Source organism: Danio rerio, chromosome 2 (assembly GCF_049306965.1).
Source record: "Danio rerio strain Tuebingen ecotype United States chromosome 2, GRCz12tu, whole genome shotgun sequence".
Classification (NCBI taxonomy): Eukaryota; Metazoa; Chordata; class Actinopteri; order Cypriniformes; family Danionidae; genus Danio; species Danio rerio.
In genome coordinates, this window is record NC_133177.1 from 10,569,348 (window position 1) to 10,589,619 (window position 20,272).

Here is a 20,272-nt window from a genome sequence, read left to right on the forward strand (position 1 = left end):
TCGTATGTGGATTATATAAGGTTATGTCTGGCAGATCATCAATTGAAGCATTACTTATCCAGAAATACAATCAGTCTGCTTATTAATTTAGTTAATAAAATAAAAATGTGTGCTGTAGTAATATAATGATACTTGAGAAAGTAAAATTTTTGCTTTCTATAACATTTATTTAATGTTTTAAGATGAATATTTTTCTTGTTTAATTTAAGCATATAATGCTGTGCTAAATCTTTTATCCAGTGCCAGTTTTATGTAAATATTAATTGAATTATATGTTTTAAATGAATTATTGAGCTATCTTTGTTGAATTATACACCCCATGAATTAAAATGAGTTTTTGGCCTTCAAGGCTTAATATCAAACTTAAAGACTTAAAAAGAAAACAGACAATGAGCAAGTGAGTTTAATGAACGCTGAAAAATGTTTCACTCACTATATATATATTTGGAAATTAACCTTAAGAAAACGGAGGAGGTCATCATAGACCCCAGGTCAGTGAGCTATAGGAGCTCTGTTGTGGTTTATGATAAAGACATTAAGCAGGTTGATTCATATAAATATTTAGGAGTGAATATTGATCGTGAATTTAATTGGCACTCTCAGGTGTCAAGTCTTTGTGCACGAATTCATCAGCAGTTACACTTTTTACTTCGACTAAAATTATTCGGAGTGAGTAGCAGCATAATTCTGACTTTTTATAAAGCAACAATAGAGTCTATTTTAAGATATTATTGTTTGGTTTGGGGACAAGGCAGTGGCGCAGTATGTAGTGCTGTCGCCTCACAGCAAGAAGGTCGCTGGGTCGCTGGTTCGAACCTCTGCTCAGTTGGTGTTTCTGTGTGGAGTTTGCATGTTCTCCCTGCCATTGCGTGGGCTTCCTCCGGGTTCTCCGGTTTCTCCTACAGTCCAAAGACATGCGGTACAGGTGAATTGGGTAGGCTAAATTGTCCGTAGTGTATGAGTGTGTGTGTGAATGTGTGTGTGGATGTTTCCCAGAGATGGGTTCGAAGGGCATCCACTGGGTAAAAACTTGCTGGATAAGTTGGAAGTTCATTTGACTGTGGCGACCCCATTTTAATAAAGGGACTAATTAAAAAATTGAATGAATGAATGAATGTTTGGTTTGGGAATTTGACAGTAGAAATGAAAACCCCAGCATGTAGGGAAGGACGGTCAAAGATTAAGATAACGGCATTGGTTGGCACAACAGAGGGCAGTGGGGCACATTGTATTTTATTTTTATTCTTATAAATGTTTATTTTTTATATATTTTATAGAATCGTATTTATATTAGGAGGTATTTTAGCATTAGATTTTAATGTGTATGTATGTTACATGTTGTCTTGTTGGTGTCTATGTACAGCAGAACCTTTTTTCTTAAACAAATTTCTCCTACAGGAGACAATAAATTTTACCTTGACCTTGATATACACAAATAAAATATTTCACATTTCATATATTATATTTTTCTTAATAGTTTCTTTTTCAACAATGTAAAATTTAACATTTCATCTCAATATCAAAAAATGCTTCTAAATCGTCACATTTACACACATCTTTTCAGTTTCAGGTTTCTTCTTAATTCTATGTGATGCAGCATTATATAGGTGACTATAGAAACTGTGTTTCTTTGTGTTGATTTTGTGTTTCATTCTGATCTTGTCAGCTGTCAACTAAGCAATCCAATGGAATGACAAAGAAACCTTATAACTTATATAAAATCCTCACATAATGCAAATAAGTTTAATTTAACAAGAATATGTGAAGAACTCAATTTTGACAAAAATGTCAGATCGAACCTTATTATTCTAAGATGACGAAGTGTGGTAGAGCTCTTATCTTAGATTATATTGTTTTTGTACTGACCAAATTAATTTAGCCCTTATGCTTTATATTATAAGCGAGAAACTTTAAACTTCAAATTTGGATTTAAAAATGCGAAGCCACTGACCATGCAGTAAATGTTTTGAAACAGCGTATGTGTGACATTGAATGGAGTGTAGTATCAGAGCTCCGCAAATATCCCAAAGAGAAGTCTAAAGCATGCTACATATGCTTAGCAGAGACCCTAATATCTCCCAAATCCCTGACCGTGAACTGATAGAGCGTTTGTATGTATGGAGACATGCCTCCCTTCCCCATGATTCGTTCCATAAGCCAGTCCTCACACCTCTCGCCTCATCCCGACTGTGACAGGATTCTGCAATCTCACCCACCCAGAGCTGTGGATTAATGGGCCCTGGATTTCCTCACACCTCACAGACGCGTCACCAGAAAAGAGACACTCCATACCAATATCAAAAAATGGCCCTCATCCTATTGGCCCTCATTAGAGCGATCCAGAGGCCAAATCCCTCAAGCTGCGAATGATAAAGACTCTATGGTGTCGATCAGTTTTGAGTATATGGGTCCTGACAGTACGGCAGTTTTTTTTTTCTCGCTTGCTTAGGGCACTATCAGGCGCGGTCCAAAACTGATCGTAATCCTCTTAACTGTCAGCCTTATTAACCAATCGTCCCATTAGACATGAAAGAGAGGCCCACCAGTGGGAGTAAAGCTTCTCCATAATGTACGCTTTTGGTCCAATTTTTTGAGGCGTCCACGGAATTATGACGATTGTGTTGAAGTCCCGCAGAAAGACATTTGACATTAATTGCTTTGGACTTCTGCTTTCTCTATAAATCCGTGGATAAGCTGAAATTCAATTATCTCTATTTTGGTATTTTTTTGCCTATTTACATTCATTCAATAACCAAGTTAATTAAAATGTAAACTGCTCTGCCAGTGTTTATATAGTACAAAATAACTGACTTCACACTGAAAATTTAATTCAACATTTGCACGTGTCGCTAATTTAAGCATTCAAGCTATTTTGAAATCAATCAAACTAGAATGTAGCTGCAAAAGAGACTCACCTCTCTTTTGTGTCTTCTCAATCCAACATGCATTTGAATGGACAAAAGCATTTTTGCTGGCTACAGACAGTGCAAAATACAGACAGTGCAAATAAAATGACAGTGCAAAATACAACAGCATACTACCAAAAAAAAAAAAAAAACAGGACTATGTAAAATTGACAGCAATATGTACAATTAATAGGTGTCCACATAGTTGTAGGCAGTATTGTTTCAAGTATGGATTGAAAAATGGATTAAAGTCCAGTGCATCCTACATATGTATGTTTATATACATGAACAGGAATAAAAGAGACAAGTATAAGAAAACAAAAACAAATAATAAAAGTGGTAAAAATGGATAAAAACAGTATAAGATGTGTTAAAACAGGTTATAAAATACTGAAAATGAAAAAATTTAAGCAAGTAATATACTAAAATATTTTACAGTTTTGCTTTTGTATTTATAGTGGTAGTACTTCTCTGTTGATGTCAGTGTGTGACTGCTTCAGGCAGAATATTCTTAGCCCTCTAGTACCAATAATGATGCGCAAATAGATAGTCCCGCCCCTACTTAATATTCCGTTTCAGTTTGGAAGCACATCAACATACTGAAATAAAGTATCAGCAACTTTTGGTTCATGCTGAACTTAACATTGTTTGGGATAAATGAATCTTTTCAGCTATACAGTATTAATTTGTTTTTAAACACATTATAGTTCTGCACTGTTAGATTAGTTGTTTCCAATAGAATATTTTTTTTATTATGAATTACTTATTATTTAAATATTTAAATCACATTTTTCTTAATTTTTATGTTTATTAACATGCAACTTCCATTAAAAAAACAAGTTTGAATATAAGGTTATATGAGGGTGGTGTTTTTAAAATAAACAAAGCAATAAATGATTAATTTAATAAATTTTTTTTAATTGCTGGTTTATTAATTTTTATTTATCTATTTATTGGCTGGACTAACAGGGCCAGCAGAACAAATCCTTAAACAGTTGAGCCCTGAACCGTAATCCAAAGTGTGTAAATGAAATGTGACAGCTGATTGTTTTAAATGAAAGTGGCGTCTCCTCCCTCTGCTGCTCCCCACACTCGGTCACCCTCTCTAGGGGCAGATCAAGCCCAGTCCCCCAGTTCCCTGCTAATTGATATTTATGTAATTGAGTCAGGCCTGGGATTCCCGCCGAGAGTTGGGTGTTCTCTGTGGCCCTCTGTCTCTAAAGACTTGAGAATCAAATAGATTTCAAAGCTGCAATTATAAAAGCCCCAGTGTCCAATTCAGAGCACACACAGTTTGCATGTGCTGAACTGAAAGGCAACTTTGAGAACTAATGGGGGTTAGGGCTGATGTATTCAGCTCACTCCCAGCAGACACTGCATTGTGGCCTCTGAGACCGAGAGGTGGACGTGTCATATGTACTTACTTGTACATAGAAATTCCTCAAGGTCTTTTTTAAGCCACAGACAATCCCATACTCTATACTATGCTCTCTTGGCTGCAGACAAAAATGTGAACTCGTAACTTTGATGTGTAACTCGTAACTCAAAATTTAACTCAGAAAGACTTCCGGTTTCTGGGCTTAAAGGGGTAGTTTACCAATAAAGAAAGGTCCTGTCATCATTTACTCATTCTACACTTGTTCAAAACCCTTTTTGAGATTCTTTCTTCTGTCGAGCACAATTATTTTGAAAAAATATGCTGGTAGCTGGCACCTATTGACTTCCATAGTACACTAATTGTTGAGAGGGTTCTGGATACAGGCCTGGTGCAGATGCAATCTGAGCTAAGTGCAATGCTTTTTACTGGGCTCACCTAACCCCACCCCTAACCCAACCCCAGAGAGTGATGTTACCAGCTCCACTGAGTGCATTGTGTCTGACATTGCATCGCAATCTCAGCTTGCATCATAAAGGCTGCATCCAGATACTATTGTGGATGCTTGGCCATTTCGTCTTATCCAATATCCATTGGGAGGGTACTATTGCAAATGAACCTGTTAGATGAACGCCGCTCACTTTAATGTTATTTTTGCTGAATAATTGTGCTTATGACTGGTTGATATGCTGTTATAATACGCTGAAAGCATCAGGTAATTTATATATATATATATATATATATATATATATATATATATATATATATATATATATATATTATGTTTACAAACCGGTAATTCACCTACCCCTTTAAGACTTGACAAATACAAGGATACTTAGATTTTCATTTCCAGTCACAACCTCGGTTTTAGCATAGCCCACTGTGCACCTGATCAAAATTTTCTGTCATAACTATAAATAAAGCTTTTATTTTCTGTTTCAACCTAGTATTAAAATGCATATTTACTGATATGATTACAAGTGGTCCACCCCAATGCCATTTCCACCTGGTATTAGCATGTGTTAACAATGCATCTCTTGTGTCCACATGCACTTACATGTACATTTACTAATGCATTATTACAGTTTTTGCTAACTGCTTACTAGATCTGTAGAATTAATCATAAATAGATCGCAATCTCGATTCGACCCCCGAGATGATCTTAATTCAGCATTTCTACAATTCTGTCAATCATATTTTTAAGTTCAGGAGAGAAGCAAAAGTGGCCGCACACTACTTCACATTGTTTTACATACATTGTTCAGCAACGTGGACACCTCCAAATGGTGTTGAAAGAGTCACAGACTGTATTTATAAGATATAATTCACCCCAAAAATGTCATTTCTGTCTTCATGTAATGTATTTGCGACCGCAAAATCACACGTGACGTGAGCTGATCGTCAGCTGTTACCACAGAGAGGGGAGATGCGCACGCTGAATGAAGTCTAGTAAACAGAACCTGCACAAGCTGTGAATAACAGTTAATAAAGTTGTAAATAACATTCAGTTTGTGGCACAGAGCGATCATTTGGGAGCTGCATGGGAAGCAAACCGCTCTTAGCAGTGAAAATGAAACCAAAAGCGCACACAGCCAGACGTAGCTGACTGATTTCAACTTAAAAAGTATCCAAAACCCGCCGAAATGCAAAAATACCCGCCCAGTCTTTTGTACTTACGAAAACCACATCAGTAAATTTTAAGCATAAAATTACAGATTGTAAGCATATGTCTCAAACTCAATAATTAAACATCAGAATTATCATCAGCATTAATGACCAGGACAAATCTAAAGTCTGTTCAAGTCCACCATTCCAAGTCTATGCAAAATTTTGCATTTTAACCAACAATACAGCTAAACAAAGCCTAATGCTGTTTTACCACATGTTTGAGAATAACAATAATAATAGCCCACGCACTCATCTTAATTATTTTTTTTTTTATCTACAGAATCGTGAGAAAATTGTGATCCTTATTTTAGCACGATTCTAATTTTAGCCAGAATCATGCAGCTCGACTGCTTACACATTAAAAAAAAAACTTTTCTCTCACCTAAAATGCAAAACTACACCTTAAATCTCCAAAACCATACAGGGCATCCATATATTTAGAGCACTTTACTTTTTCTACATTTTTTATGTTGTAGCCTTGTTTCAAAATGGATTAAATTCATTTATTTCCTCAAAATTATACACTCAATACTCCATAATGAAAGAAATGAAAAAGATTTTTCAAAATTGTTGCAAATTTATTATAAATAAAAAATCTGAAAAATCACATGTACATAAATATTCACTTCCTTTGGTGTGAAGCTCTAAAATGAGCTTGTTCTGTTTCCACTGATCATTCTTGAGATGTTTCAGCAGTTTAATTGGAGTTAACCTGTGGTAAATTCAGTTGATAGGATATGATTTGAAAAGGTCCCAGGGTTGACAGTGCATGTCAAAGCACAAACCAAGCATGAAGACAAAAGAATTGTCTGTAGACCTCCAAGACAGGATTGTCTTGAGGCACAAGGCTGGGGAAGGTTCCCAAAAAAATTCTGCTGCTCTAAAAGTTCCAGTGAGCACAGTGGCCTTTATCATTCATAAGTAGAAGATGTTTGGAACCACCAGGACTCTTCCTAAAGCTGGCCGGCCAACCAAGCTGAGTGATCAGGGAAAAGGGCCTTAGTCAGAGAGGTGATCAATAACCTGATGGTCACTCTGTCTGAACTCCAGTGTTCTTCTGTGGAGAGAGGAGAACCTTACAGAAGGACAACCATCTGTGCAGCAATCCACCAATCAGGCCTGTATGGTAGAGTAGTCAGACAGAAGCCACTCCACATCTGGAATTTGCCGAAAGGCATCTGAAGGACTCTCAAACCATAGGAGACAAAATTCTCTGGTCTGATAATACCTTCCAACATTTTTTGTTTTTCCCATGAGTCTCCTGTATTTCAGACCCATCTCCCGCCCATCTCCTGTACTGTTCTGTCTCCTGGAAAACTCCCGGAATTGCACCCCCTTACCCACTTCCCACTTTTTGGTGCAGTCCAGCAAGCTTTTTGGTTCAGTCCTTATGCGCACCACACCCAACGCGCAACCATCTTCATACTCGCTCAATGCTTTTCAATTCGCACGCACCATCCCCCCGCTCTTCAGTTCGAGCGCACCCCTCCTTCTCTTCGAGCACACCCCCCATGAGCAGAAGCTGTGAATACTTACGTACATGTGATTTTTCAGGTTTTTATTTGTAATAAATTTGCAACAATTTCAAAAAATCTTTTGTCACATTGTCATTGTGGGTAGAAATTTGAGGAAATAATTAATTGGATTGATTTTGGAATAAGGCTGTAACATAAAAAAATGTGGAAAAAGTAAAGCACTACTAAATACTTTCCAGATGCACAGTAGGCTCTCTACCTAAAACACAAACATCTAACAGGAAGTTACTTGTTTCCTTTCCCAATCTACCCAATAATGTTTTGCATATTAAATATTTTCGGTTTCTTCATTACATTGTTGTTTACAGTATACCTGTTTCCCCTCTCAGTAGATTACTGTTACTGCAGAACATAATATTGAACTGTAGATATAAGCCTATGAAAGAGCAAAGAGCTTTAGATTTAGAACAATAGTGTTGACATACTATATCCAAACATTTACTATTATGAAAGAAGTGTTTTCCATTTAATGCCATAAGTTTATGGCATTTTGAATCCAGTGTTACATTTTAAAAGAGATGTCAGGAAGGAGAATGAGTCCATTTTACAGAGAATGAGTCGATCAGTTTGAAAAAAACTGTTAAACCAAGTGGTGTGCTTGTTATAAAGGTTAGTCAGCCCCGGATTGGCTAATCGGGATGACCGGGAGAATTCCCGGTGGGCCAGTTCATTTTTTGGCCGTGAGGGCCGGTATTTCTAGCTGCTTGCACTCTCAGCAGTCACACTTTTTTTCATTTATTCATTTATTTGACCATAGCCTCACTCTTTTTATTCATTATTTTGCCGCAGCTCCGCTCTTCTTGTCTCACAGCCCCATGAGCAAAATGCAGCCTGCAGGGTAATGATGATGTAACTATCATTCCGGCTACACAAGCATAACAGCACCATTGTGGTCCAGTGGTCAGCATGTTACGTTACGATGCTGCCGATCCGTGTTTTAACCTCACCTGAGTAATTCTTTTTTTTTTTTTCATTTTTATTGTTAAGACATATAAAACTGTAAGGTTGTTGAACATTTTAAGTTCTAAAGCAGCTGTTTTCTTGAAAAAGACGTGATAGTGTAATTAGAAACTGAATTGGCAATGACCTTATTTTAATATAGTCAGTCGTGAACTGAGGTGGGCCGGTCTAAGGCTTGAAACTCCAGGACTGAAAAGGAGTCCCACTCCGGCCCTGATGTTAGTTACATGTTTTCTCGTTTGTTTTGACCTGGTTAAAGAAACTAGGATCACTCCATTTTCCTCATCACTATCCCAGCAGAGCAGAAGACATCTTTTGTAAATTTGTAAATTCTTTCCCCCAACATTTTACAAAACAGTTAACACAGATGTTATTCAAGCAGTCCAAACTACATTATTTTAGCTATGGTAACCAAACAGAAACCATTTATTCCTAACTATTATAAACTACCAAGATCAGTATGAAAACACTGAAGCACTGTTTGCCACTCCTTCACACAAATCTTCAATTAGCAATCAGTCTGCAAACCTTAAAAAAGTGGAAGGTCTGTGTTGTTCTGTGTCAGCATGGATGGAGAAGGTCAATAGAGGCTATGACTTAATAGATTTGACTGTATATTGGTTTATATGTGTTTTCTCTAATATATATATATTTTTTTACACAGATATATTAATATTTACACAGAACCAAAAATGTTTTTTGCATTTCCTATGGTTACACTTCAAAACACCATTTTTTTTGTCTACTGTATGTAAGTAAGTGTGTCATTAATTTAGAGTAATTATGAAGATTTGGGACTCTCTTTGCTTCTCTCTGGAAGTGTCTAATGATTCTGCATATCTTGATTTGCTGGTTCAGGTGTTTTTGAGTTCAGTGCTAAACTCTACTGAAAAAAAGAGCAGGATTTGGAGAATCCTGATTTAGGATAAAGCCACCAGGTCGCTGGCCTACCATTTGCAGAAGCTGCTGATGTGTTCACAATACACAATAGACATGCAGATGAATCATTTCCCCAGGAAAGCATATTCTCATCTTTGTAGTCTACATTAGACAACATTTGAAGTGGATCAAAAAAGGTTTAAAAATTGTCCTAAAGAGGGTTGTTCAATACTTTTGGGACAACTTTGATTAAAAGATTTGATCCACTTCAAACGTTGACAGAGAGAGATTTATGATGCGGCACCTGTCAAAAAGTTTGATGGATTGTAGCCCCGCCCCCTAAGGCGGGACTTCCGGTCTACGCCCCGCCCCTTTTATATAAACTTTATAGTTCCGGTAATTAGATTCTTATCGGTTTAATATAAAATAATAGTTCCGGTAATTAGATTCTTATCGGTTTAATATAAAATAATAGTTCCGGTAATTAGATTCTTATCAGACTAATTAAATTATTGATTCCGGTAATTAGATTTTTATCAGACTAATTAAATTTATATAATAATAATAATAACGGTAATTAAATTAGTGTTAATCGAAGCATTATTTAATATTTTTAATTAGTGCTACAAATTATATTTATTATATTACATTAAATTATATTATATTAAGTTATATTAAATCATTATTTTATTAACTGATATTATAATTATATCATATTATATAATAATATTATATTATATTATTATAATATTTATATTTATATTAAATTTAATTATATTATATTATATATTGTTATATTATATTATATTATATTATATTATTACATTATTATATTATATTATAATTAATAAACTATTAACATAAACATTTCTTTGTTTAACCTGTTTGTGTTTCCTCGGTGTGTCAGTCTGTGTCTGAGCGTGTGATGATAAGGAAAACTTTGGATAACATCCCGTCAACTGCTTGTGAAAGATAGATTTATATCAGATGTAGAATATGTATATCTGATTGTATGTGCTGGGTTTCTCCCACTAACTACTATATGTTGTTAGGTGATTAGAAAGTGTGCTGATATCTATATATCCACATGCAGTCAACTGTATGCATATGTATGTGTGTGTGTGTGTGTGTGTGCATGCGTGCGTGCGTGCATGTGTGCGCGCTCGAGCGAACTTGGGTCTGGCTTTGTATGCTTGAATTCACGACACCGAATTTACTAAATATGGTCGTTAATAGGTTATGTTGTTTTTTTACATTATTACTACAATAATACATATTTTAAGACACACAAACATTTTGATTTATCTTTGTCTGACTATTAAATTAAAATATGTTTACAATATTTTTGTAGGCTTAGTCCCTTTATTAATCCGCGGTCCCCACAGCGGAATGAGCCGCCAACTTATCCAGCAAGTTTTTACGCAGCGGATCCCCTTTCAGCCACAACCAATCTCTGGGAAAATGTTTACAATATTAATCCAGTAAATAACAAATCTTAATCTCTATTGACAATAAATTGTCACACCTTTTAAAACAACGTTATCTAAAATTTAATATTCTAAACTGTTGGTTGAAAAACACAGATGTAAATTCAACTTGTCTTCGTAATTAATGAAAACTTTTATTATGAAAAACCATTTAAAATGAATGTTTTTCTTTTGACTAACATGTTTTCAATTTATTTACATACATCTCCTGTAATTCCTGACACACATTGTAATACAGTTAATCCAAAGCCTAATGTTTTGAGCACTGGTCATCACTGGTGTTGATTTAAAAAATCAGTATAAAATATTTACTAAAAAGGACTTATCAGTCTTTAGACATTATTGTTATTTCTGTTTCAAAAGATAAATAAAATGTAATTTTATAACAATAAATTGTAGTAATTGCATTACTAGACAACTTAGTTACTGAATTTTAAATTCAAACTGTTTATAATTCATTGCAAATACTTGATCATATAAAGAGAAATGTGTATATTATTCAGAATAATGGAATAACACTGATATTTATTTTAAGAAGAAAAACTGGCTCTCAGTTTATCTAAAAACAGTACAGCTCCAGCCCTTAGTTAAATCTACTTAATGTTTTATAGTAAAATTTTCAAGTTTAAGTACTGAATCCACCATTGATATGTTCATACAATAGTGTCAAATCTAGTAAGTTTACAAATTGGTCAAAATTAGTCAAGTTTACAAGTAGTTCTTGAAAGTAGACTAATTACTTTTTTACAGGGTAAATGATGCTTTTCTTATACCAATAGACTTAACCAAGATTATTGTCACTACACACAATTTGTTGGGAGTGTTTATGTTTCTTTAAACAATGTTTTTTATTGGCAAACACATTTTTAAATTATCAATCTAAAATCTACCTGAATGTTTTCCACTCTGAATATAAAAACATTATCTGTGCATTTCACTTGGAAAAGTGATGTTTAAAACACTATTCATTAAACTTACTGCATGACTGGAGCTTTATTTTTACAAACCAATAGCATTGACCTAATTCAAGCTTTTGGTTTTCTACTGTGTAGCAGTTTTTCAACAGAAAATGTAAATCTGTAATTTTGTGCAACTGTGTTGTATGTAACAAAGCATACATGTTTTTTAAAACTGTCAGTTTTCAAAAGTTACTTAACGTTGTCCCCTTTCTTCTGGAGTTTTTAGGAACAACGATGCTTCATTTGGGGGAAAGAAAAAAAAAAGTAATGTTTTGAAATAGATTGGTTACACCAATATGGTGTAAAGGTTAGAATTTGAGGTTTCATCCAGACGACCGGGGCTCAACGCCTGATTTGGGAATATTTTTTTAACCGCTAAAGTGTCCCAAGTAACATTAATAACAACACTTAGCCACAATTATTTGTATCGTAGTTGAATGCTACACTCAATACTGCCAACAAAGCACAATAATATCAAAGAGTAAACACATTTTATTTTAAGAATACTTTACAGTAAACTTTATTGCATGAATAAGTTTATTTTATCTACCTTCTGATACAGAATGTTTTTGAAACATTTAATTATGTTTTTACGACCACGGGTATCTCACCAAAATATTTGACCTAATTCAAGTAACCAGTGCTGTATTTTTAAAAACAAAATGTCTTTGCTAACTTTTTTTCCATGTGTTAAAAGACTAATTTTACACAATTCTCATAGCATCTGTTACGATGCATACAGTAAAAGTCACAATAACCATTTCTACTGCCAATTATCCTTTGTTGTCTAATTCTTCACAATATTTTTTTTCACGAGAACTATGAATATACAAAGGCAAGGCAAGACAAGTTTATTTATATAGTACATTTCATATAGTGCCAATTCAAAGTGCTTTACATAAACAGGAACAAAAGAGACATGTTTAAGAAAAATAAAAACAAATAATAAAAAAATATTAAAAATGATAAAACCAGATCAAATGTGTTAAAACAAGTTATAAAAGTATAATTCAATGTAATTAATTATTTGCTATCTTTAAATGACATATTTTGAAATATTAAATTTGGTATATTTGAATTGTAAATAATTTGTACTACAGCATATTTTCTTGGGTATTTAATGTATTTTTATGTGCTATATTTGATTAGCAACAAGTATACTTTGACCATATGACTGTGTAAGTTCATTACATGTTTGAATAATGTTTGAAGCTTTTGTTATTTTTATTACAATTATTTTTATAATTTTTAAATAATGTTTATAATTTTTATTAAATTATAAACATTTTCAAAATCCACAGCTAATCTAACACTGCACTTATTCTGAGAAAAAAATGCTCAGCGGTTACTTCAGTTGTTTTCTAAATTGGTTTCTACAAATTGCATGACATGTTTTCAATAACAAACTATCCCTTGTGGTAAATGCTTTGTGTACTAATAGTAAACCAAGGCTACACTAGCTGTACTCTTGCAAGTTTCAAGACACTAGAGTAATATGGACACTGTATCACTAAAAATTATAACGCTAAATTGGTTGGAAAGTCAGACCTGTGGTGCAAATGTTGAAGCATTGAGCATGCAGCACCGACAGTTCTCATATGGATGGTTTAAGTGCAGACATAAATGCATCATTTCATTACATCATTTCCAGCACAAACTATTTATCTACTACAAGTATAAGTGAACTACTACTATTCTTATAAGTTGACAGGATGTATAAATAAAAATGTTATTGTTAGCTACTTTACTTGTGTGCTTAATGTTTACTGCTGTCACACTTGAAATTATACTTTTACAGTATACTCTATACTAAAAAGAACACAGTAAACATGTAAATATCGACAGTATTCAGGTCTTTTGTCTAGCTGCATGTATACTTTTTATGTTTTTGTGATTTCATTTTAATATTTTTCTCACTGCAGTAAGCAGTTTAATTTGTGTAATTATAAGATTACCGTCTTTTATAAAGATTTGACATGTTCGCAGTTCATTTCAGTTAAGTCGACTCAAACTAATTTATTCTCTGTCTTAATACATGTGTTTGTAACATTATGTAGAAAAATATTGTGTCCAATTAATCAAAGGGTGTCAAAATAACTACTAACCAAATGTACTTAGAACACGTACAGTAATAACATTGTACGCGTAAAACAATGACCAAGCATAGGACAAAAAACTATACGCTTTCTGTTTGTATAAGTTTAAATATACTTAAGTGCGGTTTAAGTTTATTTCTGTGCGGCATCTAAATAAAATTATGTGGATATGTACACAGGCAGAGGACTGAATGTATATTTTGTTATGAACTGCTTAACAAAAGTGTACTGATAGCAGACTTACTGGGGTTGATGTGCATTGTGGAGCTCAATGTGACAGGATATGACTTCTAAACAATCGAAGAGCATGTCTGACCAGTTTGATGGAATATTGAAATGAATGTCAATTACAAAGTAAATAACATTAATTTAAGCAGCTTTGTTGTTTTGTTAGGAGTGAGGAACTTTTTTGAGTATAAATAAAATTGAAAGTTGTAAAAAAATATTGTTTTTAAAAAAAGTAATGAAGTAAACATTAATTTTAATTGTACTCAAGTAGGGTACAAATCATAAAAGTGGTACTTAAGTACAGCAATCAGCTAACATTGTTCGAACATTGCTAGAGTACTTTACATCTGTGATATTGTAACTATTTCAAAGACCACTCTAAAAATGTCACAATATAATGTAAACCTGTTAATCGAAAGATTGTCGTACAAAAAGTCAGTTATATGTAAACTGTATGCTTACATCCTGACAGACAAACTAAATTATTATAGATTTACAGCAAAACAAAATGTTTGTCTCAGGAAGAACAGTTCTTTGCCGACATGACTGTCTACCTTTGCAAGACAGCATGATATGTACTTTTGTATATTTCTAACACTTTTGCAATGTTGCATCAAAGTTGCAGAATAGTGAATAAAAAAAAAACACTTTAATGTTTTATTTTGTGGAGACATTCCACAAATCACAACCAAACAAGCCAGAGGCGTCAGCTTTACATACCCTGACATATATTTAGCTTTCAAAATGCTAAATATTCAATTAGTACACTTAGAAACTTTAACTATTTACAAAAATGTCAAGCACATGATGTTTAACTAAATCTATTAGCTTGTTTTTATTTTAACTTTATTATAAATATATCACTAAAATTATAGGTCAGAAAATAGATTTAGTATCACATAACATAAAAATAAAACAAATAATCTTATTGCTACTCTGCAACAAACATAAGCAAACGGTTTTGGTACCCTTTGTATCAAATTGGTGAATGTTGGTGTTCGTAGATTATCTGATGGTAAAGTGTATGTTTATATATCTCCAGAACGTATAATTCCTAACTTAATTTTGTAATTACTTTATGTTTTAACAGATCCAATTGAAGTAAGCCTAGGTTTTTAACCAAACTTGACTTTTTAAAATAACTTCAATCCACTAACCAATTATGGGTAATGGCCCCTAAACTTGATCTCTTTCCTGACCTCAAAGGGATTGTAATAAGTTATGGAATATGGGTTATTTCATAAATGTAATTGTATTTTCTGACAAGTATATTTCACTTAAATTCCAAATGAATATGTACGTGTAGATGTAATCTTATTTCTTCTCAAACATTCTTTGAAAAAAGAACACTATCATGAAAGATGCAAATTTCAGTTAAATATGTGACTGCTTTGAGCCCAAATAGGAATCCAAATAAACAACTATAATGAACAATTCAAACTGCAGAGTAATGTTGAAAAGTCTTTACATATTTGCTTAAAAAACATTCAAATTAATTGTATTGTCCATTTTGGCAATGAGTTTTGAGATGACTTCAGCTGTGCATTATATTTTGTCAACCTAAAACTTCCATGAAATGTAAAAAATCTATAATATTAGTTCTCTAAAATCTTTCATTGTGAATATATTTACGGTATGACTCTGTATTTTTATTTTTATTTTTAAAATAGGTATCCCTACATCATCACACCTATGTCTTAAATAAAAGACAAGATGTTAACTAAATGTTTATTCATGACTATTATGACACCATAGCAGATGTTCATAGTACCGCCCCGTGAGTGAAGGCGGGCCTGTTTGAATGTGTAGATAAAGCGGCCCATTATCACTTCCAGCTACCAACGAGTAATGCTTCTGGGTACAGTCACTGATCCTAAAGGTTTCTACAAGAACCCATTGATCAGGAGTAAAAAGAAGATTAGAGACATAAAAAGGTACTATCTTTGAGGACCACAACCCCTACTTTGGTCTTGTTTGCACTGAACTATTAGGGCTGAACTATCGCTGTTTAAGGACACAGGCCGCATCTTTAAGGTACTACTTTATATGATCTACACAGATTATGGGACAAACTTTGTATCGTGATTAAAGAAAAAACGTTTTCTTAAAAATATTTTCAGATTTTTTTTCTGACAGCCACCATGCAATGATGACTGATTGCTAATGTTCTCAAAATACTGACGGTAATGCGCATAAAAGGCCCGAGTACGAGTGCAACCCTGTTTTTGATTGTCAAATAAGGTCTATTGTGGACAACATGTTTAAACAGCATTATAGGGACCATATGGTTTTTCTTCTGGAGAAGATCATTAATGATACGTGTAATTCTAAACATGATTGTACAGGAGATGGCAAACGTGGGAAAAATCTCAAGAGAGAAATGGACGTTGTGAGAGGGGCCTTAAACTCATGTGCCGATACGATAAATCATTTGACACACCTGTGTTTTCATAGCAATGGTGCTGTCTGTGCAACCAATACAAAAATTCTGGAGGTGCTGACTGAATTGAGTGATGAGCTGGGGGTAAGGCAGGTTCTATGTATGTCTACATATATAACAGATATTTGTGTGTCACTGGTTTCAGAAAACAAAATAACAAATATTGCTGAGATTGTGGAAGTTATGACCAGCCACATACTAGAACATGACAGAATGCTATTAGCAGCATTTCTTTGTTGTTTGGTAATATTCAGTAATGTCTTTATTGTTCTGGTGTACCCTGTTTTTTCTTCAATGTATGACTGTATATATGTATTTTTTCTTAGTTAATTTGTCTTTATTATGGTAATGCAATTCATGTTTGTTCATTATGTACTACTCTATTTCAGTGTATATTTACTTGAAATAAAAGTTTATCAACTCAAGTGTCTATGCCTTTCCTGTAAAAAAGTAAAAAATTGAGCTAGGTTCAAAACATGTTGGTGTGAAACAAAACATAGAAACATTGTCAAAACTGATTAAAACCCTGTATTTATGCCAAATGTATAATTAAATATTTAGAAAATTAGAATGTTGCGAAGTATGTCAAGGATTGGTTGCTTGTCTAAAGCATAAAGGTATAAACTGTAGATCATTTATTAGCGTTGGTTAACGTTTAAGACAACCCAATAACACACAGTTCTCATGTATAACGGGTTTGTAGTCAGTTTAGAAAGACAACCTAAAAATTTTCGCCCAATTTAGTTTCAAAGATGCACTGACGTACAATTTCATAATTTCTCTTTCATTTAAAAAAGAGAATGAACAAAAGGTATACATAATATTGTTGTTTGTCTCTGGTATAAAACTAAAAAAATTACATCTCAAACTTTCATGACAGTTCAAAAGAAAACATTTCTAAAACACAGTACATTAGACACTGTTGCAAAAAGATATTAATGCAGATTTAGTGGCAAATATTCATTTAGTTTTGTAGACAGATCGCACTATTGACGGATCACAGTATTATGTTTTTCTCTTCTTTTCATTCTTTTATAACTTGTTTTAACACATTTGATCTGTTTTTATCATTTTTTATATTTTTTTATTATGTGTTTATATTTTTCTTAAACATGTCTCTTTTATTCCTGTTTATATAAAGCAATTTGAATTGCCACTATGTATGAAATGTACTGTATGAATAAACTTGCCTTGCCTTGCCTTTGTAGAGTCATACTTGTTGTGAAAAATAAATATATACTGTGAAGAATGAGGGAACTAAAGAAAATTGGCAGTAGAAATGGATATTGTGACTTTTACTGTATGCATCGTGACAGATGCTATGAGAGTTGTGTAAAATTAGACTTTTAACACATATGCAAAAAAAGTTTGCAAAGACATTGAGTTAAAAACTACAGCACTGGTTACTTGAATTAGGTCATTTAATTTGGTATGATGACAGTGGTGGTAAAAACATAATTTAATGTTTCAAAAACATTCTGTATCAGAAGGTATATAAAATAAACTTATTTATGGATTAAAGTTTACTGCAAAATATTCTTAAAATAAAAAAAGTGTTTACTCTTTGTTATTATTGTGCTTTGCTGACAGTATTGAGTGTAGCATTCAACTAGAATACAAATAATTGAGTCTAAGTGTTGTTATTAATGTTACTTGGGACACTTTAGAGGTTAAAAAATATTCTTAAATCATGAGTTGAGCCCCAGCCGTCTGGATGAAACCCCAAATTCTAACCTTTACACCATATTGTTGTAACCAATGTACTTCAAAACATCACTTTTTTTCTTTCCCCCAAATAAAACATCGTTGTTCCTAAAAAAAAAAAAAAAACCAGAAGAAAGGGGACAACGTTAAGTAACTTTTGAAAACTGACAGTTTTAAAAAACATGTATGCTTTGTAACATACAACACAGTTGCACAAAATTACAGATTTACATTTTGTGTTGAAAAACTGCTACACAGTAGAAAACCAAAAGCTTGAATTAGGTCAATGCTATTGGTTTGTAAAAATAAAGCTCCAGTCATGCAGTAAGTTTAATGAATAGTGTTTTAAACATCACTTTTCCAAGTGAAATGCACAGATAATGTTTTTATATTCAGAGTGGAAAACATTCAGGTAGATTTTAGATTGATAATTTAAAAATGTGTTTGCCAATAAAAAACATTGTTTAAAGAAACATAAACACTCCCAACAAATTGTGTGTAGTGACAATAATCTTGGTTAAGTCTATTGGTATAAGAAAAGCATCATTTACCCTGTAAAAAAGTAATCAGTCTACTTTCAAGAACTACTTGTAAACTTGACTAATTTTGACCAATTTGTAAACTTACTAGATTTGACACTATTGTATGAACATATCAATGGAGGATTCAGTAGTTAAACTAGAAAATTTTACTATAAAACATTAAGTAGATTTAACTAAGGGCTGGAGCTGTACTGTTTTTAGATAAACTGAGAGCCAGTTTTTCTTCTTAAAATAAATATCAGTGTTATTCCATTATTCTGAATAATATACACATTTCTCTTTATATGATCAATTATTTGCAATGAATTATAAACAGTTTGAATTTAAAATTCAGTAACTAAGTTGTCTAGTAATGCAATTACTACAATTTATTGTTATAAAATTACATTTTATTTATCTTTTGAAACAGAAATAACAATAATGTATAAAGACTGATAAGTCCTTTTTAGTAAATATTTTATACTGATTTTTTAAATCAACACCAGTGATGACCAGTGCTCAAAACATTAGGCTTTGGATTAACTGTATTACAATGTGTGCCATAAATTACAGGTCATGCATGTAAATAAATTGAAAACATGTTAGTCAAAGGAAAAACTTTCATTTTAAATGGTTTTTCATAATAAAAGTTTTCATTAATTATAAAGACAACTTGAATTTACATCTGTGTTTTTCAACATTTTAGAATATTAAATTTTAGATAACGTTGTTTTAAAAGGTGTGACAATTTATTGTCAATAGAGATTAAGATTTGTTATTTACTGGATTAATATTGTAAACATTTTCCCAGAGATTGGTTGTGGCTGAAAGGGGATCCGCTGCGTAAAAACTTGCTGGATAAGTTGGCGGCTCATTCCGCTGTGGGGACCGCGGATTAATAAAGGGACTAAGCCGACAAGAAATATTGTAAACATATTTAAATTTAATAGTCAGACAAAGATACATTAAAAAGTTTGTGTGTCTTTAAATATGTATTAATGTAGTAATAATGTAAAAAACAACATAACCTATTAATGAACATATTTAGTAAATACTGTGTCATGTATTCAAACATACAAAGCCAGACCCAAGTTCGCTCGAGCGCATGCACACGTATACACACACACACACACACACACACACACACACACACACACACACACACACACACACAGACAGACAGACACACAAACACACACACACACACACACACACACACACACACACACACACACACACACACACACACATACATATGCATACAGTTGAGTGCATGTGGATATATAGATATCAGCACACTTTCTAATCACCTAACAACATATAGTATTTAGTGGGAGACACCCACCACATACAATCAGATATACATATTCTACATCTGATATAAATCTATCTTTCACAAGCAGTTGACGGGATGTTATCCAAAGTTTTCCTTATCATCACTCACACGCTCAGGCCCAGACTGACACACAGAGGAAACATCGGTATGAACATAAAGAAATGTTTATGTTAAT